The sequence below is a fragment of the Lissotriton helveticus genome, chromosome 8 (assembly GCF_964261635.1).
Source record: "Lissotriton helveticus chromosome 8, aLisHel1.1, whole genome shotgun sequence".
Taxonomy (NCBI): domain Eukaryota; kingdom Metazoa; phylum Chordata; class Amphibia; order Caudata; family Salamandridae; genus Lissotriton; species Lissotriton helveticus.
The window spans coordinates 853,432,278-853,451,694 of record NC_136069.1 but is presented as its reverse complement, the minus strand read 5'-3'; the positions used below and the strand labels follow the sequence as shown (position 1 = coordinate 853,451,694).

At 42.0% G+C, this 19,417-nt stretch overlaps 1 protein-coding gene across 1 annotated transcript in view; it reads right to left on the bottom strand.

Moving 5' to 3' along the window:
* The window catches only part of GRPR (gastrin releasing peptide receptor), a 444,797-nt gene that overhangs the window by 94,651 nt on the left and 330,729 nt on the right, over positions 1 to 19,417 (bottom strand). The gene's annotated exons all lie outside the window — the stretch shown is intronic.

Sequence of the window (19,417 nt, the reverse complement as noted above, 5' to 3'; positions counted from 1 at the left end):
CCCAGAGGGCACCGAACCCTCCAAATTCCCCTTGCATCTGTGCATTCCTTCCATAAGCCTAGCTCTGCTTGAGGTGTCAAGTTTAGAGTTGTATATGGCACTAAGGCCTCCTCTTCTCTTTGAAGACCACGGTTTATGACTCCTCCCCCTGCTCTGGCATTCCTGCCCTCCCAGCAGAGCTGGTTAATCCCAGGGGCTCTTTATCACCTCTTCAAGGCAGCCTGGCTAATCCACTTAAATCTGGCCAATTAGGACAGACCACTGGAAGGCTGAATCTGGGCTTACAAACAAGAAAGTCATATAACTTCTTGTATGTAGACTTTAGGAGAAATTCAACCATATCATATTCTTGAGTTTATTAATACAATTCGGGGGAGTCTTTGAATGGTACTACTAGCCCATTCCTACCAAGAGTTATTAATTGATATCTTCTGGCCATGTTAACCTATGTGGCATGTGATTTGCAATGGGAAAAGGTCATGCAATTACAGGGGTACCCCCTACCATAGTGTACCCTAGTGTATGTAGGTGTTTTCACTGTCTTCTAAATGTGTCTCTTTCTGCATTGCACTGGCCCTGGGCCTGGTTAGGCAGAGCCCAGGGGTCAGTCAGAGTCAGTTACCACCAGTACCATTCAGCAAAATATTGGGGGGGTGCCTAGGGCACAGTATGACTTTGCAACAAAAACATTCTGCACAGAATGAATGAATTGGAAGCTGAAAAATAGGAGTATGTTATGGTATACACAGCTTGAAGGAAGTACATGGTTAATTGAGTAATTACTGATGGGGAAAGCATAAAATGATGTTGTAGAGGTGTGGTAAAGTGGTACATCGATAACACAAATGATTTTTGCAAAAGTATTGATGGAGGATATGAGACCAGGGTCCCAAGGAGCACCGAATTAGCTAAGGACCACCCTGTTCCACTCTTGTAATGTGTTTAAGCCATTTTGAATAGTGTAGAAATACAATATCAATTTACATTCCATTCTGTCAGGAATCAACTATGAATGACCACTTCTGGTTGGTCTCTCAGCACAGTTGATGATTTACCAGTAGATGTCATTCTTGCAGCAATGGCTCCTCCGCTATGGCCAAGGACCGTTGATCCTCCTGATGGGACCCAGCTGAGGGGCAAAAAAATGATAATGGCACCATTTTATTATCATTTTTTTTCAGCACTTAAACCAGCAAGCCAAGTCTTGGTGCGGCCATGACAAGAGCAGGTGGGGGAGTAGTGCACACTGTAAGTGTGCATGATGGCTTGGCCGGCTGTCTAAGGCTGGCCAAATCATCCTGTGCACTTTGATCTCTCTTCGCCTGAGCTGTGCTGCTCAGCCAGGTGTAAGAGAGGAACAGGCTCCTAAGACCTGAGCGGGCATTAATCATACCCATTCAGGCCAATCACGGCACTGCTCTCATGCTGTATTACCGTGAGAGCAGCGCCATGACTGGTGTCTAGGATCCTGGCAGTGTGCCCCAGCCCCATGGGAATCAGAGTCTGACCGGAGCGGAAGAACCCCCAGACGGCGGCAGGTACGTTTTTTGTTATTAAACCCTCCCCCCACACATCCCGCTCCACGAGCCATTAAGAAAAGCAGCTGCTACTGCATTCTCAGGGCAACTGCTGAACAGAAAGTGCGGGACAAGGGATGTTGTGGTCGCTATCTATCTGACCAAACTTCTGTATTTCCGAATCATAGCCTTAATCTTTTGTTTGATTTTACCTATAAATAGTTGGCCGTAGGGGCACCAAATACTGTAGTCTGTATGGATGAAATAAAAATGTACTAGTTGTATTTCATCTATTTGTAACAAATTCCTCCATCTCTTCTGGGAAGGGATAAGTGACACAGTTGCTGCAGTTCAAACATCCAACCAATTCTGTGCTCCAGACTCACTGAATAGTTTGCTTTTTAGGTTGTTGGTCTTTGGCATGTGCAAAATAACACGTCAGATGAAGACTTTTTGCAAACACTGGTAAACCAGAGGGTATACTTCATGTCATGAGTATGGACCAGTGTTTCATAGTTTTCTTGACCATCTGTGTCTTTCTGGGGTGTGGAATTATTAGATTCTTTATGCTCACTCTGATTAAGGACAATTCCCCTATAATTGGAGGAATCCGTTAGACAAGAGTTTTTGACCTAAAGCATCTGCTTCTCTAAAATAATCCTCCCTCCATTTGCACAGCCACGGTCCGTGCAGGTAACAACGGCGGGGTGGTAAATAAATAATTAATTGTCCCTCGGCATCGTCCCTCGAAATCCCCCCACACGCGGCCCCACCGCTGTTACTTGCACAGACCGCAGCTGCATTTGCAGTTTCTCCGTATCCAGAGGGACTGCCCAAAAGGTAATTCTTCTTTTATAACTTTAAGGTGGTTGCTAGACTATGGCAGTGGAGCGTTGCCGTTTGTTTCTAGCACTTTTCAAAGGTCAGATACTTTATTAAAAATATTTCTTGACCGAAGCACAGTATCCAACTGGGTGAATTCAATCCTAATTGTTGGAGTGTAGGAAATATTTTCTATGGGGTTCTTCAAAGGATCAAATTATAAACGCTTTTATTCAGCAATCCAAAGCCATTTCTAAACACAATATGGTCAATGGAGTCTGCCGTCACAAACCTTTGATCTAACGGCTCATCTGTTATTGGACGGCTAGGTCAAAGTGATGATTGCTGCACCCTATTTAGGGTGAGGTGGCCATCACAATATTTCCCTGCTCTGGCCTACCAAGAGAAAACTCTCTGCCTGAGTTGCATTGACGTAGTTTTTTAACACTAATAAACTCCTCAGAGTCGGGAACCTATTTGTGTTAAATAAACAGAAATGATGAGCAGGCCAACAGACCATGACACCAAATGGCATTTTACTTAGCATACATTGGAGCTGCCATTGATGAAGTTTCACTTTAGCCTTGGAGGAAGACTCACACCCAGAAGGTGGGTATGTCTAAATAGACTTCCTGTTGAGCTGTAACTGTGGCTGATTCCCGAGAGTACTCATATTTGTAAGTGTTTAAGCATAGCGAAATGCACAAGTGGGCATACATGCAAGTGGACTTGTCCCCTTAGAGTGGGGTTGCATTTGGAAGCTTTTGTGTTTGTTTCTCCACGAGGAACCTCTCTTTGCTAAGTAAGACCCTCTACCTTTACATCCCCAACATTTATGGGCTATTTCCTCATTTTTGCCATCCTGAGAAAGGATTTACTCCTGCAATTCTGAGGGAGGAAATTACCTGCAAGTCTTGCGAGTCTCTGGGCATGAATCAACCCTTGCATATTGATTCAGAAATGCTTATATACCAGCAGAAATAAATTAACACTGTCCACAGAAACAAGGGTATTTACACACATTGAGTTTGATTCGCAAAGGAAACTTTCACCTTTTAGTACGTTTACACTTTTGAGTAAGTGTATAACTTTCGCTGTTCACAAACATCGTGCACGATTCAAAAATGTAAACTGAGATGTAAATCTAACTGTACGACTTTTGGTATTCACAAAGGGATTTCATGAGTAGTAAAGTTAAACTTTTGTCTCAGTTTTGGTCTCAGTGAAACTTAAGACCAATACTTACGTTTAACTAAAGCAAAAGTATAACTTTACTACTCGTAAATACCCTTTGTGAATACCAAAAGTCATACAGTTTCACTTTCATCTCAGTTTACTTTTATGAATCAGGGCCTGAGAGTGTACTAAAACAACTGCATTAAGTTCAGAGCTGCACATGGCCCATAACTGGTAATGCAACACCTTCCCATGGAATATATAAAAAAGAACATATTTTTTATTTAATTAGAAAATATTTTAATAACCTATTTTGAATTTAAAAATTCATGTAACAATATTTTTTATAAAAAAATATTACATTGACTGTAAATAATTAAATTCAACACCTTTAATTATAATAATGCGCATTAAAATATTTATTTCTTTGGCTGGGGATTTTTATTTTAATTTAAACTTCAGAAAAAATCATTTTAATGTCTTTTAATATATGTCCATTAGTTAAAGTTTTAATTCAAAATGTATTTACTTGTGCTGTAGCTTAGAAATATTTTAATTTTTCAAATTTATTTTCGAGTTAAATAGGGAGAGACTCCACATTTAATTGGAGATCTCCATGTGGCAAAGTAAGGGGGAAAATAAAAATGTTTTTAGCCCAAAATGAATATTAAAAATATTTTAATGCTCAATATTAATTTTAATAGATTTTCTATATTTACTTGAAACATATAACAAAGGACAAAAATGCAAGGCTCTAAACACCTGTATGAGTGTATTTGCTTGGATGTTGAAGGAGAAACTGCTTGTGACTTTCTACACTCCTTTCTGTACAAGAGATTCTTGATGAAATCAGTGGAAGAGGCTGAGCACAATATTAGGCTGGTAGTTGCTGCACCCAGGCACCCTTATCACATGAGCACTAATGGTGTTCCTAAGGGGCATGGGGGAGGATGCACAAGAAGGGAACAGACAACGAGAAATAAGGTCAACATATGATCTTCTACTACTTCACCTGTGATAGCCAGATATTGGGTATCAGTGCATTACTGCTCCCACCTTTGGGAGCCGGGGGACAATGAGTCATGGGATAATGGCAAAGCCTGGTCACTTTCAGCATTCCACAAGCTTCATACAATAATAGCAAACTTTCACAGGAGACCCTCACTCATAAATAAGTGTTCTCTGTGGCAACTATTTACATTGAATACATCTAAAGACAGCCCTCTGATAGAATCTGCATAACTGCAGAACAGCAAAACTGGGGCCTGTAACTGGTGGCCACGCATAGCCCATTGTTGGCTTGTTTGTCCACCCCCTGCAAGAGTCATACTTAATGAAAGGTGGAGATAATACAGGAATCTAAGAGTAAAGATCCGTTTTGAGAGTAAAACTAAAGCTACTCCCGTGTGTGACAATCATTCTGGTGTTAGAGTATAAATATAGGTAAAACGTCTGTAGCCTAAGGTGGCCACAAATTGCAACACCCTGACAATGCTCCCTCACCCAAATGTGCATGAAGGATCAAGACAATTGTCCTTTTCTGAAGCATTAGCAAATATGAAAAATTCTTCCAAAGATTTCCCTGCTGCAACGATGTCTGACATAGTCCTGCAAACAATCCCGAAAGACATTGCAGAAATCTGTCTCTAAATTACATCAATGGATGATAAGACAATTGAATCTCAAAAAAGCTCAGGTCTATGAGAGCTAACCTCACTTAATTTCAGCTGGTCCTGGGCACAACAAAAAAGACCTATCCACATGAAAGGAAGATTTAATAAAACCTAAATATGTGCAATTTATTGTGGCCTCTAAGCCCAAAGATGGGGAAACGGAAGACCAGTCCCACAGAGCTAATGTCTGTTTTTTGGTGTACCAGTAAAACTGGAGTGGGAACACTATTGGACTTCCTGGCAGAATTTCTCTCTAAACTTAAAGAATTACCTTCTCCCCTCTGCTTGAATGTCAGCGGGTGTACAGGATAAGGCCATGGAATAAGAGCTGGCAGACTACACCAATAATTTCCTGATTTCTGAGACATGTCCAAACCAGGCAGATGATATTGCCAGCAAAGAATATTTATTAGATGGATATAAAATGTACAGCTCAGCCACTTTCTCAAATGAGTTGAATCTGAGGAGGAAATAACGTTTTTCCTTCAACCCCAGATCTGCACATGGCTTTGCAAATGGCATAATAAATATAGACACCTCCAACAATGGTGAATACAGTGGATGGAAAGACCATAGGATTCTAAGATCCGGACTCACTGGGAATCATCCAGAACTCCCTTTACTTGGCATTTCATTTGTCTCCAACACTGGTAAGTAAAGAGAAGTCTTCTGTCGAACTGACACCAAGACTGGTCGGAAAGACCTCCCAGAGACTCTGAAAGACATTCACAGAGGCGTTCTGACAAGGTATATGTGAGAAAGGTCCTTGAAGTTTTGGTAAACGATAGATACAAATCCTGAAATACAGCATCACCTGTGTGTCCTCAAAGACAACTGACAGAATTCTTTGTTTCATCTTTAGCTTAATGTGTGATCCTGAAAAGCTTTCCAACAATGAGACCGTATTCAATTCCAGCCCTGTGCTCTTACACACTGTATAACTGTATTTTATGTATTTCTTATTAGTCAATGCCAGTTACACCACAGCTGCCTAGACCACAGTATCAGTCGTCTAGGTCATTAGTATGTCATTAGTTTGTCTACTGTACTAACTACAGACATGTTCATACCCGTTATATTTTACTTCCCAATGACAAACTGGGTTCCTCAATTCCTAGAGCCCCAGCTCACCACCCAAAGGTAGGTAGATATCTTATTTCCTCTCTCTACTTCCAATACATGTTCATGAACACACCCCGATCCCATCTGATAGTTCATCTTTTGCCCAAAAGTCCTATCTTTCAATCCTTGGACACCCTTCCCCCTTTTCTTCTCTCTCTCTCCTTATCCCTTTATTACATCCTAGGTAGAAAATTACCTCTATAGAAATGATAGCTACCCTATGACTATACAATGTCAACAAACTGATGCCCCAAACCACTGACCCTCTTCTATATGAACATAAATGGTTTGACCCCCTACATTAGATGATAAATGGTCTCGGGCACAATTCTCGGAAATTTGATAAGTAGCGGAAGTTGGAAGTTAGTAAAGTTGAGCAGTTATATTGTTTATTTATTACCAGTGCCTGGAGATGTCATACCTCAATTGTAACAAGGAAATTAGACACAGGCTTTGAGTTATAGCTTTAAAACTTGTTAGAACTACAGTTAGTGGAATGTTTATGTTCAGGCCTCAGGCGGCGTTCCACAGGAAGCAGTCGCTGCTGAGCTGGCCTTCAAGAAATGCTACAGATGTCCTTCTGTAACTAAACTTACTAGAAAGAAGTCTTGATTCCTGCACTCATGCTACATATTTGATGATCAGGATGGGATGGGAAGCAACTCAAGGGAATTGTATTGTCATGAATTTCAAAGATCTAGGAGAGGTCTGGCATGGTCAAGAGACTGTGAACTGTAAAGTATGACTGATTGCATTGTATTTCATGACTATGTATATAGTATGTGTTAAATTTGATTACACAGCAATCATTTGTTTGTTAATTTTTAGGCATATATGTTTGAGGAAAAGGGATGTACTATAGCTTTTAGACTTAATAAAACAATAGTTAGTGGAATGTTTGTGTCAGGCCAAATGCTGGGTTCCCAAGGAATAAAACAACAAGGGTTTTGGCTTGTACACAGTAAGGCTGCGCCAAGATTATAATAAACAAACAAATTGCCAGTACTGTGCAACAATTCAACGGATAGCAAGGAAAATGAGCTAGAAATGACTCATTCCCATAGACCACTCTTTCAGTCAAGATTCAAGTAAAATTAGTTTATTTTAAATCATTGAAACGAGATTATTTTATTATTTTACCATAAATCAAGTTTGAGCATTGACTTTAGTTAAACATGGTTAATTTGTATGACATAAGGGCGGAATGAAAAGGTCTTGAAATTTAAAGAATTGACCATACGGGTTATATGATTCAGAGGTAAGGACAATTGGGGAAGACGCACTTTTTACACTCTAGACATTTTGTTCATGAAACATGAATTGACGACAGACAACAAAGGATGGTGATGGGGAGGGATTAGGTCGGGAAAGTTGTTGTTTTTTATATATTAGGCCCTGCGTGAGTCTTATTTATATTGGCAGGTAAAACCTAGTCCACTAAATGGAAGAATACAACAATATAATTACATTCATAAACTAGACCATCAACAGTTTTCTATTTTCAACACAAATTCAAAATCGATTGGTCTATACACTCAAAAAATAAACCAAGGTCGACGCGTTTTGAATCCTTTTCAAATATAAGGATTCTCTTCAGGACCACACACAATAAATCTGAAAGACATAAATCAAATAACATACTGTCAGTCATCTCATTGAGAAACTCTCAACTTTTACTCGGTTCAGCACACACTCAGGTCCTACCTGTGTCACTTTTTGAGGTCTTCTCTTTCAATATGCTAAAAAAGAGATGACAAAATAGGTCTAAATAACTACAGCTCAGATACAATCTTCTTTCACAAGAAGCCTCTTGTGTTTGTTTTACTCACTTGGATGCTTGTTCGAGCATTCCCAACTGAAGCCGTTGAAGTCCGACTATTTAAAGTCCGTCAAGTCATTTTTTAAAAACCTTGCAGTGTCTCATAATTATTTCTGAAAAAGATTTTGAAAAGGATTTTTCAAAATTCCCCAGTGAATTATTAACAACAATTCTACCGTTAACCAAGAATGCCAAAACATTTAACTACGGGGTATTAATGATGATAGAACGTCGCGCTGCACGTAGTTTAAAGCAGTCCCTCGTCAAAGTCGGCCATGAGTGGTCGCGTTCAAAAAACCATAACTTGTTTGTTATTAATGCAATTAGTCCGATTTAGACTATAAAGAATGAATCTTTAAAAAAAGAGTTTCCGGACTTTGTTGGCAAACTTAAGTTCCGACTGACATTCGAGCTAAACAGTGGGTTTTGATGCCACACGCAACGCATGTTACCTTGGATGAAAACAAGTATCCTCTGATATGCGTCGCCTCCGTGAATGAGAGCGCCGTCACTGGTTCCGGGTCATCGAGTTTATATTGAATCTCGCTTCCGGGTCGACGTTGGAATGTTGCTGGGATTTGTAGTTTTTTGAAAAACAAAAAGCACTATCATTTTAGAATTTATGAAAACTGCTCAAGGTTGAATGAATGTGAAGCTCTGGAAAGGGCGAATATGTGGATGATATTGTTTAGGACTTAATTATCGGATTTGTCAAGCTCACACTTCGTCGTGAAGATATAAATAGGGATTATATGTGGCTCGTGTTGTGATTACAGCATATTAGGAAGTAAGGAATTGTGAGTATATTCATAAGTTGTATAATTCAGACATCTCGTTTAAACCTCGGATGGTAGTATTGAATTTGAGAATAAGCATAGCTTCTCGCTGTCTCAGTTTGGCCTCCACGTCTCCACCTCTCGGGTCATGTTCGATCTTAGTTATTATTGTCCATCTTAGATCATTTTCTCCATGGGATTGATCAATCCAATGTTGGACAAGGGGGGCTGTGAGAACTTTTCTTTTTATCCTGGACTTGTGCTGCGACATCCTTTGCCTAGCTTCCTGGTTTGTCTTCCCTATATAGAGCTTGTCGCATGGGCAAAGTATTCCATAGACAATATTCCGTGTCTTGCAATTTGTGAAATGGTCATGTTTCCATGATATGCCTGAATGTTGGAACAGGTTGCCCTCAATGGTAGAGATGCAACAAAGACATGTGCCGCATTTCCGATGTCCAGTTATTGGTGGAAGATTAACATAGTCACGTAGTGTGGGAACTTTTGTCTTTGGTATAGCTGCTCGAACAATTTGATTCGCTATACTTTTGTCCTTTTTAAAGGCAAAAAGTGGCGCTTCAATGAACTGAACATCAAGATCTTTTAATAAATGCCAGTTTTGATAGTTGTTTTTTTTGAAGAAATTGGATGATGGGCAGAAAGTGGACACGCAGACTGTGCGTTGTTGTTGTTTCTTTTCTTTCTTTTTAAGAAGCTCTTCACGTGGGGTCCACCACGCTCGCTTGATGGATTGCTTAAGTAATTTTGCTGGATAGCCACGGGCCAGTAGTCTCTCTTTTAAAGGGTTGGCATGATTCATATACTCATCCTTGAAGGTACAGTTCCTCTGAATGCGGAGGAACTGTCCCACAGGTAAGTTCTGTTTCAAGCTCCTTGGATGTTTGCTTGAAAAATCAAGTGCTTTATTTCGATCAGATTTTTTCTTATACAGGGTGGTCACTAGTTGTCCATTAGAGCAATAAACTTCCACGTCTAGAAAAGAAAGTCTAGTCCTAGATGTTTGAAGACTGAACTTGATGCCTTTCATCCTATTGTTGAGCCATTCATGGAATTCCATGAGTTGTTCTGAAGTGCCAGACCATGTGAAAAAGACATCATCAATGAACCGGACCCATCTGCCGATCCATTGATGGAACGGGTTGTTGTTGTGGATGTATATGTCCTCGTATTGGCTCATGAACAATATTGCCAGTTCCGGGGCAAAAGGGCAGCCCATAGCGACTCCCTTTATTTGAAAATAAAAGTCGTCCCTAAACTTGAAATAGTTTTTTGTCAAAGCCATTTTGGCTAATCCCAGGATAAATTCCAATGGTATTTTGAATGGGCGCTCCCGCTTGTTCAAAAAGATTTCTAGCACCTCTAGTGCTTGGTCTTGAGGAATTTGAGTATATAAAGACACTATGTCCATGCTGACCAGAAGGTCCTGATTCTCATTGAATGGTACTTTTTGCAATTTATTTAGAAAATCAGTAGTGTCTTGGAGAAAGGATTTGACTGTAAGTGTAAAAGGCTTCAGAAAAAAGTCGATGAATTTAGAAACAGGCTCAAATAATGAGTCGCAACCGGAAATGATGGGTCTGCCTGGGGGTGATTTTTCATTTTTATGTAGTTTTGGAAGCACATAAAACACCGGTATTCGTGGGTGTTTATTTACCAAGTAGTTGTACTCGTTTTTTCCAAGAAACCCTTGTTTCAAGCCACTAGACAAGATTTTAGACAATTCATTTTGAAGTTCAATAGTTGGATCAGTGTTGATTTTACAGTAACATTCAATGTCTGTTAGTTGTCTAGTAGCTTCTGCTACATACTCATTTGTTCCCCAGATGACGATAGAACCGCCTTTATCGGCTTGTTTTACGATAATGTTTTCATCGTTTTTTATAGACAGTAGCGCTTGTTTTTGATCTCGAGATAAATTAGATTTGACAAATCCATTATCCCTTTTTTCCTGAGCGGCAATAGCCGATAGTACTGTTTTTTCAAAATAAATGACCTCTTTTGGTACTTTATGAGTCGGTGGACAGGAACTCGATTTCCTCCTTAATCCGGTAGTTTCTGTTTGTGGCAGCATTTCTTTATCTGAAAAGAATGTAATCAATCGAATTTTTCTACAGAACTCGATGAATTCCAGTTTCAATCGAACAAAATCAGTTGGTTTTGACGGTACGAAAGTAAGTCCTTTTTCCAAGACGCTTATTTCTGATGGGGTGAGGAGTTTGTTAGATAGATTGTAAATTGAGGATTTCTCTAGTTTTGTAGTTCTGTCTCCTCGTAGACATCTCCCATGGTTGTTGAAATCGCGTTTTTCCTCTGGCTTTTTGCTGGCCCTGTGCTAAAAAAGGCTGTTGCTGTTGCTGTTGTTGTTGATTGTTTTGTTGATAGTTTGGTTGATATTGTTGTTGATAGTTGTTTTGATATCCTCCTCTTCGGTTGTATGGGGGACGAGAAGTCCCTTGGTCTGAATCTCTACCTCCTGATGACGAGGTGTCAGAAAAGGTCGAGTATTTAGTTCGCGATCTGCCTTGATTGTCTGGGAGAAAGCGTCGCGCTTCTGGTCGTGAGTAAAAATCTTGTTGAAGATATGGGTAGGCTTTGTCAAAGGTAAAATTACGTTTATCTCTTTCAAAGTTACTGTCTTTTTGTTGTACTGTATAGTCTTTAAATTCCAATATATCTTTTTCAACTTTTTCAAGTAAGTTTTTTGAGTCTTGAATCAGGGGATTTGATTTAATTTCGGCTTCTAACGCCTCAATCTCCTCTAGTTGGATCCTAGATAGACGTTGTGCGGTTTCGATGGTTAAGACCATGAGGTCTCGACTACATTTAGTCTCAATGAAACTGAAGCCTTTTTTGTAGATGTTATCCTCAGTGAATATTACCGGTATATTCTTTAATATCAGTCCTGATGGTATAGTACCTGACCTGAGATGTAGGAGTAAATAGTGGCCATGTAAGTCAGTCCGAATTTGCTTTTTCTTTAGACGAATAAGTTTGTCTGATTCGTTATTTGTCTGAGCGTTACTACTGAGGGTGGCTGAACCAAACAAAGGAGGGTTGCTCAAGAGTTTTTTGATATGTTCTTCGCTATATGCGAACGTTTGATCTTCTGACATGTTAGATAAGTCGTATGATTTTGGGGGGTCGCATTCAACAGATCACACTCACACTATACACTTACTTGCATCCATAAAAAAATAAACAAAAATACACAAACAATTCAGAAAAAATTATAATCGGGAAAAAATCAACAAACACCACAAGTGGTAAGCACAATATCAATTATCGTGACAGAGACGACCTTAACCGTCTCAAAAAACCTCGCGAGCCAGCGCCCGCTAATGAAGCAATAAAACAACAAGGGTTTTTGCTTGTACACAGTAAGGCTGCACCAAGATTATAATAAACAAACAAATTGCCAGTACTGTGCAAAAATTCAACGGATAGCAAGGAAAATGAACTAGAAATTACTCTTTCCCATAGACCACTCTTTCAGTCAAGATTCAAGTAAAATGAGTTTATTTTAAATCATTGAAACGAGATTATTTTATTATTTTACCATAAATCAAGTTTGAGCATTGACTTTAGTTAAACATGGTAATTTGTATGACATAAGGGCGGAATGAAAAGGTCTTGAAATTTAAAGAATTGACCATACGGGTTATGATTCAGAGGTAAGGACAATTGGGGAAGACGCACTTTTTACACTCTAGACATTTTGTTCATGAATCATGAATTGACGACAGACAACAAAGGATGGTGATGGGGAGGGATTAGGTCGGGAAAGTTGTTGTTTTTTATATATTAGGCCCTGCGTGAGTCTTATTTATATTGGCAGGTAAAACCTAGTCCACTAAATGGAAGAATACAACAATATAATTACATTCATAAACTAGACCATCAACAGTTTTCTATTTTCAACACAAATTCAAAATCGATTGGTCTATATACTCAAAAAATAAACCAAGGTCGACGCGTTTCGAATCCTTTTCAAATATAAGGATTCTCTTCAGGACCACACACAATAAATCTGAAAGACATAAATCAAATAACATACTGTCAGTCATCTCATTGAGAAACTCTCAACTTTTACTCAGCTAAGCTAACTATAACTGCTGAATTTCTCTCGTTTTGTACGAGTGAAATGTAAGCCTAACTATAAAGTACCTGTAACCTTTGTTTTTTTCAGTAAAATTCTACAGTTTCTTAATTCTATTTCCTTACTATAACTTCCTTGTTTTTTTCAGTGATTTTTTATATATTTTCCAAGTGCTCCGATTTGAAGCCGCACTCCACTGAAGGTTGGTTAACCAAACCTCTTCGTATCCCAGACTTGCAGTTTCTCACTCCGTTACTAGATCTCCGGCCTTACGCGTTTCGAAGCCTTTGTGCTTCTCATCAGAGGCCCCATGAGGAAAGCGTTTCACATCGACACACCCCCACTGCATGCCTTTATGCATTGTCATTGGCCTCCGGTGTGCCTTCGAACTACAGTCCATTTTATTAAATTGTCAATGCATGCTGGGGTGTGTAGTTTTTTAATTTGTTTCACCTATTTGGTATCTTTCCTCCATGTTACATACAAGATTAAGTTTTTCCCCCTACATTGGGTCCAGAATGAGTTCCTGCATGTCTGCTATTTTTCTCCCTTCAGCGCAAATGTCAAGAGGATGTTGCCTCTCTCCCAGACCTTTCGTTCTTTCTTCGGCGGTGCGTCGCTTCCACGGCTGGAGCCGCCGTGATATTTCTATCATCTCCAAGTGCTCAGATTTGAAGCCGCACTCCACTGAAGGTTGGTTAACCAAACCTCTTCGTATCCCAGACTTGCAGTTTCTCACTCCGTTATTAGATCTCCGGCCTTACGCGTTTCGAAGCCTTTGTGCTTCTCATCAGAGGCCCCATGAGGAAAGCGCTTCACATCGACACACCCCCACTGCATGCCTTTATGCATTGTCATTGGCCTCCGGTGTGCCTTCGAACTACAGTCCGTTTTATTAAATTGTCAATGCATGCTGGGGTGTGTAGTTTTTTAATTTGTTTCACCTATTTGGTATCTTTCCTCCATGTTACATACAAGATTAAGTTTTTCCCCCTACATTGGGTCCAGAATGAGTTCCTGCATGTCTGCTGTTTTTCTCCCTTCAGCGCAAATGTCAAGAGGATGTTGCCTCTCTCCCAGACATTTCGTTCTTTCTTCGGCGGTGCGTCGCTTCCACGGCCGGAGCCGCCGTGATATTTCTATCATCTCCAAGTGCTCAGATTTGAAGCCGCACTCCACTGAAGGTTGGTTAACCAAACCTCTTCGTATCCCAGACTTGCAGTTTCTCACTCCGTTACTAGATCTCCGGCCTTACGCGTTTCGAAGCCTTTGTGCTTCTCATCAGAGGCCCCATGAGGAAAGCGCTTCACATCGACACACCCCCACTGCATGCCTTTATGCATTGTCATTGGCCTCCGGTGTGCCTTCGAACTACAGTCCGTTTTTTTAAATTGTCAATGCATGCTGGGGTGTGTAGTTTTTTAATTTGTTTCACCTATTTGGTATCTTTCCTCCATGTTACATACAAGATTAAGTTTTTCCCCCTACATTGGGTCCAGAATGAGTTCCTGCATGTCTGCTGTTTTTCTCCCTTCAGCGCAAATGTCAAGAGGATGTTGCCTCTCTCCCAGACCTTTCGTTCTTTCTTCGGCGGTGCGTCGCTTCCACGGCCGGAGCCGCCGTGATATTTCTATCATCTCCAAGTGCTCAGATTTGAAGCCGCACTCCACTGAAGGTTGATTAACCAAACCTCTTCGTATCCCAGACTTGCAGTTTCTCACTCCGTTACTAGATCTCCGGCCTTACTCGTTTCGAAGCCTTTGTGCTTCTCATCAGAGGCCCCATGAGGAAAGCGCTTCACATCGACACACCCCCACTGCATGCCTTTATGCATTGTCATTGGCCTCCGGTGTGCCTTCGAACTACAGTCCGTTTTTTTAAATTGTCAATGCATGCTGGGGTGTGTAGTTTTTTAATTTGTTTCACCTATTTGGTATCTTTCCTCCATGTTACATACAAGATTAAGTTTTTCCCCCTACATTGGGTCCAGAATGAGTTCCTGCATGTCTGCTGTTTTTCTCCCTTCAGCGCAAATGTCAAGAGGATGTTGCCTCTCTCCCAGACCTTTCGTTCTTTCTTTGGCGGTGCGTCGCTTCCACGGCCGGAGCCGCCGTGATATTTCTATCATCTCCAAGTGCTCAGATTTGAAGCCGCACTTCACTGAAGGTTGGTTAACCAAACCTCTTCGTATCCCAGACTTGCAGTTTCTCACTCCGTTACTAGATCTCCGGCCTTACGCGTTTCAAAGCCTTTGTGCTTCTCATCAGAGGCCCCATGAGGAAAGCGCTTCACATCGACACCCCCCCACTGCATGCCTTTATGCATTGTCATTGGCCTCCGGTGTGCCTTCGAACTACAGTCCGTTTTATTAAATTGTCAATGCATGCTGGGGTGTGTAGTTTTTTAATTTGTTTCACCTATTTGGTATCTTTCCTCCATGTTACATACAAGATTAAGTTTTTCCCCCTACATTGGGTCCAGAATGAGTTCCTGCATGTCTGCTGTTTTTCTCCCTTCAGCGCAAATGTCAAGAGGATGTTGCCTCTCTCCCAGACCTTTCGTTCTTTCTTCGGCGGTGCGTCGCTTCCACGGCCGGAGCCGCCGTGATATTTCTATCAGCTCCAAGTGCTCAGATTTGAAGCCGCACTCCACTGAAGGTTGATTAACCAAACCTCTTCGTATCCCAGACTTGCAGTTTCTCACTCCGTTACTAGATCTCCGGCCTTACTCGTTTCGAAGCCTTTGTGCTTCTCATCAGAGGCCCCATGAGGAAAGCGCTTCACATCGACACACCCCCACTGCATGCCTTTATGCATTGTCATTGGCCTCCGGTGTGCCTTCGAACTACAGTCCGTTTTTTTAAATTGTCAATGCATGCTGGGGTGTGTAGTTTTTTAATTTGTTTCACCTATTTGGTATCTTTCCTCCATGTTACATACAAGATTAAGTTTTTCCCCCTACATTGGGTCCAGAATGAGTTCCTGCATGTCTGCTGTTTTTCTCCCTTCAGCGCAAATGTCAAGAGGATGTTGCCTCTCTCCCAGACCTTTCGTTCTTTCTTTGGCGGTGCGTCGCTTCCACGGCCGGAGCCGCCGTGATATTTCTATCATCTCCGAGTGCTCAGATTTGAAGCCGCACTTCACTGAAGGTTGGTTAACCAAACCTCTTCGTATCCCAGACTTGCAGTTTCTCACTCCGTTACTAGATCTCCGGCCTTACGCGTTTCAAAGCCTTTGTGCTTCTCATCAGAGGCCCCATGAGGAAAGCGCTTCACATCGACACCCCCCCACTGCATGCCTTTATGCATTGTCATTGGCCTCCGGTGTGCCTTCGAACTACAGTCCGTTTTATTAAATTGTCAATGCATGCTGGGGTGTGTAGTTTTTTAATTTGTTTCACCTATTTGGTATCTTTCCTCCATGTTACATACAAGATTACGTTTTTCCCCCTACATTGGGTCCAGAATGAGTTCCTGCATGTCTGCTGTTTTTCTCCCTTCAGCGCAAATGTCAAGAGGATGTTGCCTCTCTCCCAGACCTTTCGTTCTTTCTTCGGCGGTGCGTCGCTTCCACGGCCGGAGCCGCCGTGATATTTCAATCATCTCCAAGTGCTCAGATTTGAAGCCGCACTCCACTGAAGGTTGGTTAACCAAACCTCTTCGTATCCCAGACTTGCAGTTTCTCACTCCGTTACTAGATCTCCGGCCTTACGCGTTTCGAAGCCTTTGTGCTTCTCATCAGAGGCCCCATGAGGAAAGCGCTCCACATCGACACACCCCCACTGCATGCCTTTATGCATTGTCATTGGCCTCCGGTGTGCCTTCGAACTACAGTCCGTTTTATTAAATTGTCAATGCATGCTGGGGTGTGTAGTTTTTTAATTTGTTTCACCTATTTGGTATCTTTCCTCCATGTTACATACAAGATTAAGTTTTTCCCCCTACATTGGGTCCAGAATGAGTTCCTGCATGTCTGCTGTTTTTCTCCCTTCAGCGCAAATGTCAAGAGGATGTTGCCTCTCTCCCAGACCTTTCGTTCTTTCTTCGGCGGTGCATCGCTTCTACGGCCGGAGCCGCCGTGATATTTCTATCATCTCCAAGTGCTCAGATTTGAAGCCGCACTCCACTGAAGGTTGGTTAACCAAACCTCTTCGTATCCCAGACTTGCAGTTTCTCACTCCGTTACTAGATCTCCGGCCTTACGCGTTTCGAAGCCTTTGTGCTTCTCATCAGAGGCCCCATGAGGAAAGCGCTTCACATCGACACACCCCCACTGCATGCCTTTATGCATTGTCATTGGCCTCCGGTGTGCCTTCGAACTACAGTCCGTTTTTTTAAATTGTCAATGCATGCTGGGGTGTGTAGTTTTTTAATTTGTTTCACCTATTTGGTATCTTTCCTCCATGTTACATACAAGATTAAGTTTTTCCCCCTACATTGGGTCCAGAATGAGTTCCTGCATGTCTGCTGTTTTTCTCCCTTCAGCGCAAATGTCAAGAGGATGTTGCCTCTCTCCCAGACCTTTCGTTCTTTCTTCGGCGGTGCGTCGCTTCCACGGCCGGAGCCGCCGTGATATTTCTATCATCTCCAAGTGCTCAGATTTGAAGCCGCACTCCACTGAATGTTGGTTAACCAAACCTCTTCGTATCCCAGACTTGCAGATTCTCACTACGTTACTAGATCTCCGGCCTTACGCGTTTCGAAGCCTTTGTGCTTCTCATCAGAGGCCCCATGAGGAAAGCGCTTCACACCGACACCCCCCCACTGCATGCCTTTATGCATTGTCATTGGCCTCCGGTGTGCCTTCGAACTACAGTCCGTTTTATTAAATTGTCAATGCATGCTGGGGTGTGTAGTTTTTTAATTTGTTTCGCCTATTTGGTATCTTTCCTCCATGTTACATACAAGATTAAGTTTTTCCCCCTACATTGGGTCCAGAATGAGTTCCTGCATGTCTGCTGTTTTTCTCCCTTCAGCGCAAATGTCAAGAGGATGTTGCCTCTCTCCCAGACATTTCGTTCTTTCTTCGGCGGTGAGTCGCTTCCACGGCCGGAGCCGCCGTGATATTTCTATCATCTCCAAGTGCTCAGATTTGAAGCCGCACTCCACTGAAGGTTGGTTAACCAAACCTCTTCGTATCCCAGACTTGCAGTTTCTCACTCCGTTACTAGATCTCCGGCCTTACGCGCTTCGAAGCCTTTGTGCTTCTCATCAGAGGCCCCATGAGGAAAGCGCTTCACATCGACACACCCCCACTGCATGCCTTTATGCATTGTCATTGGCCTCCGGTGTGCCTTCGAACTACAGTCCGTTTTTTTAAATTGTCAATGCATGCTGGGGTGTGTAGTTTTTTAATTTGTTTCACCTATTTGGTATCTTTCCTCCATGTTAAATACAAGATTAAGTTTTTCCCCCTACATTGGGTCCAGAATGAGTTCCTGCATGTCTGCTGTTTTTCTCCCTTCAGCGCAAATGTCAAGAGGATGTTGCCTCTCTCCCAGACCTTTCGTTCTTTCTTTGGCGGTGCGTCGCTTCCACGGCCGGAGCCGCCGTGATATTTCTATCATCTCCAAGTGCTCAGATTTGAAGCCGCACTTCACTGAAGGTTGGTTAACCAAACCTCTTCGTATCCCAGACTTGCAGTTTCTCACTCCGTTACTAGATCTCCGGCCTTACGCGTTTCGAAGCCTTCGTGCTTCTCATCAGAGGCCCCATGAGGAAAGCGCTTCACATCGACACACCCCCACTGCATGCCTTTATGCATTGTCATTGGCCTCCGGTGTGCCTTCGAACTACAGTCCGTTTTTTTAAATTGTCAATGCATGCTGGGGTGTGTAGTTTTTTAATTTGTTTCACCTATTTGGTATCTTTCCTCCATGTTACATACAAGATTAAGTTTTTCCCCCTACATTGGGTCCAGAATGAGTTCCTGCATGTCTGCTGTTTTTCTCCCTTCAGCGCAAATGTCAAGAGGATGTTGCCTCTCTCCCAGACCTTTCATTCTTTCTTCGGCGGTGCGTCGCTTCCACGGCCGGAGCCGCCGTGATATTTCAATCATCTCCAAGTGCTCAGATTTGAAGCCGCACTCCACTGAAGGTTGGTTAACCAAACCTCTTCGTATCCCAGACTTGCAGTTTCTCACTCCGTTACTAGATCTCCGGCCTTACGCGTTTCGAAGCCTTTGTGCTTCTCATCAGAGGCCCCATGAGGAAAGCGCTTCACATCGACACACCCCCACTGCATGCCTTTATGCATTGTCATTGGCCTCCGGTGTGCCTTCGAACTACAGTCCGTTTTATTAAATTGTCAATGCATGCTGGGGTGTGTAGTTTTTTAATTTGTTTCACCTATTTGGTATCTTTCCTCCATGTTACATACAAGATTAAGTTTTTCCCCC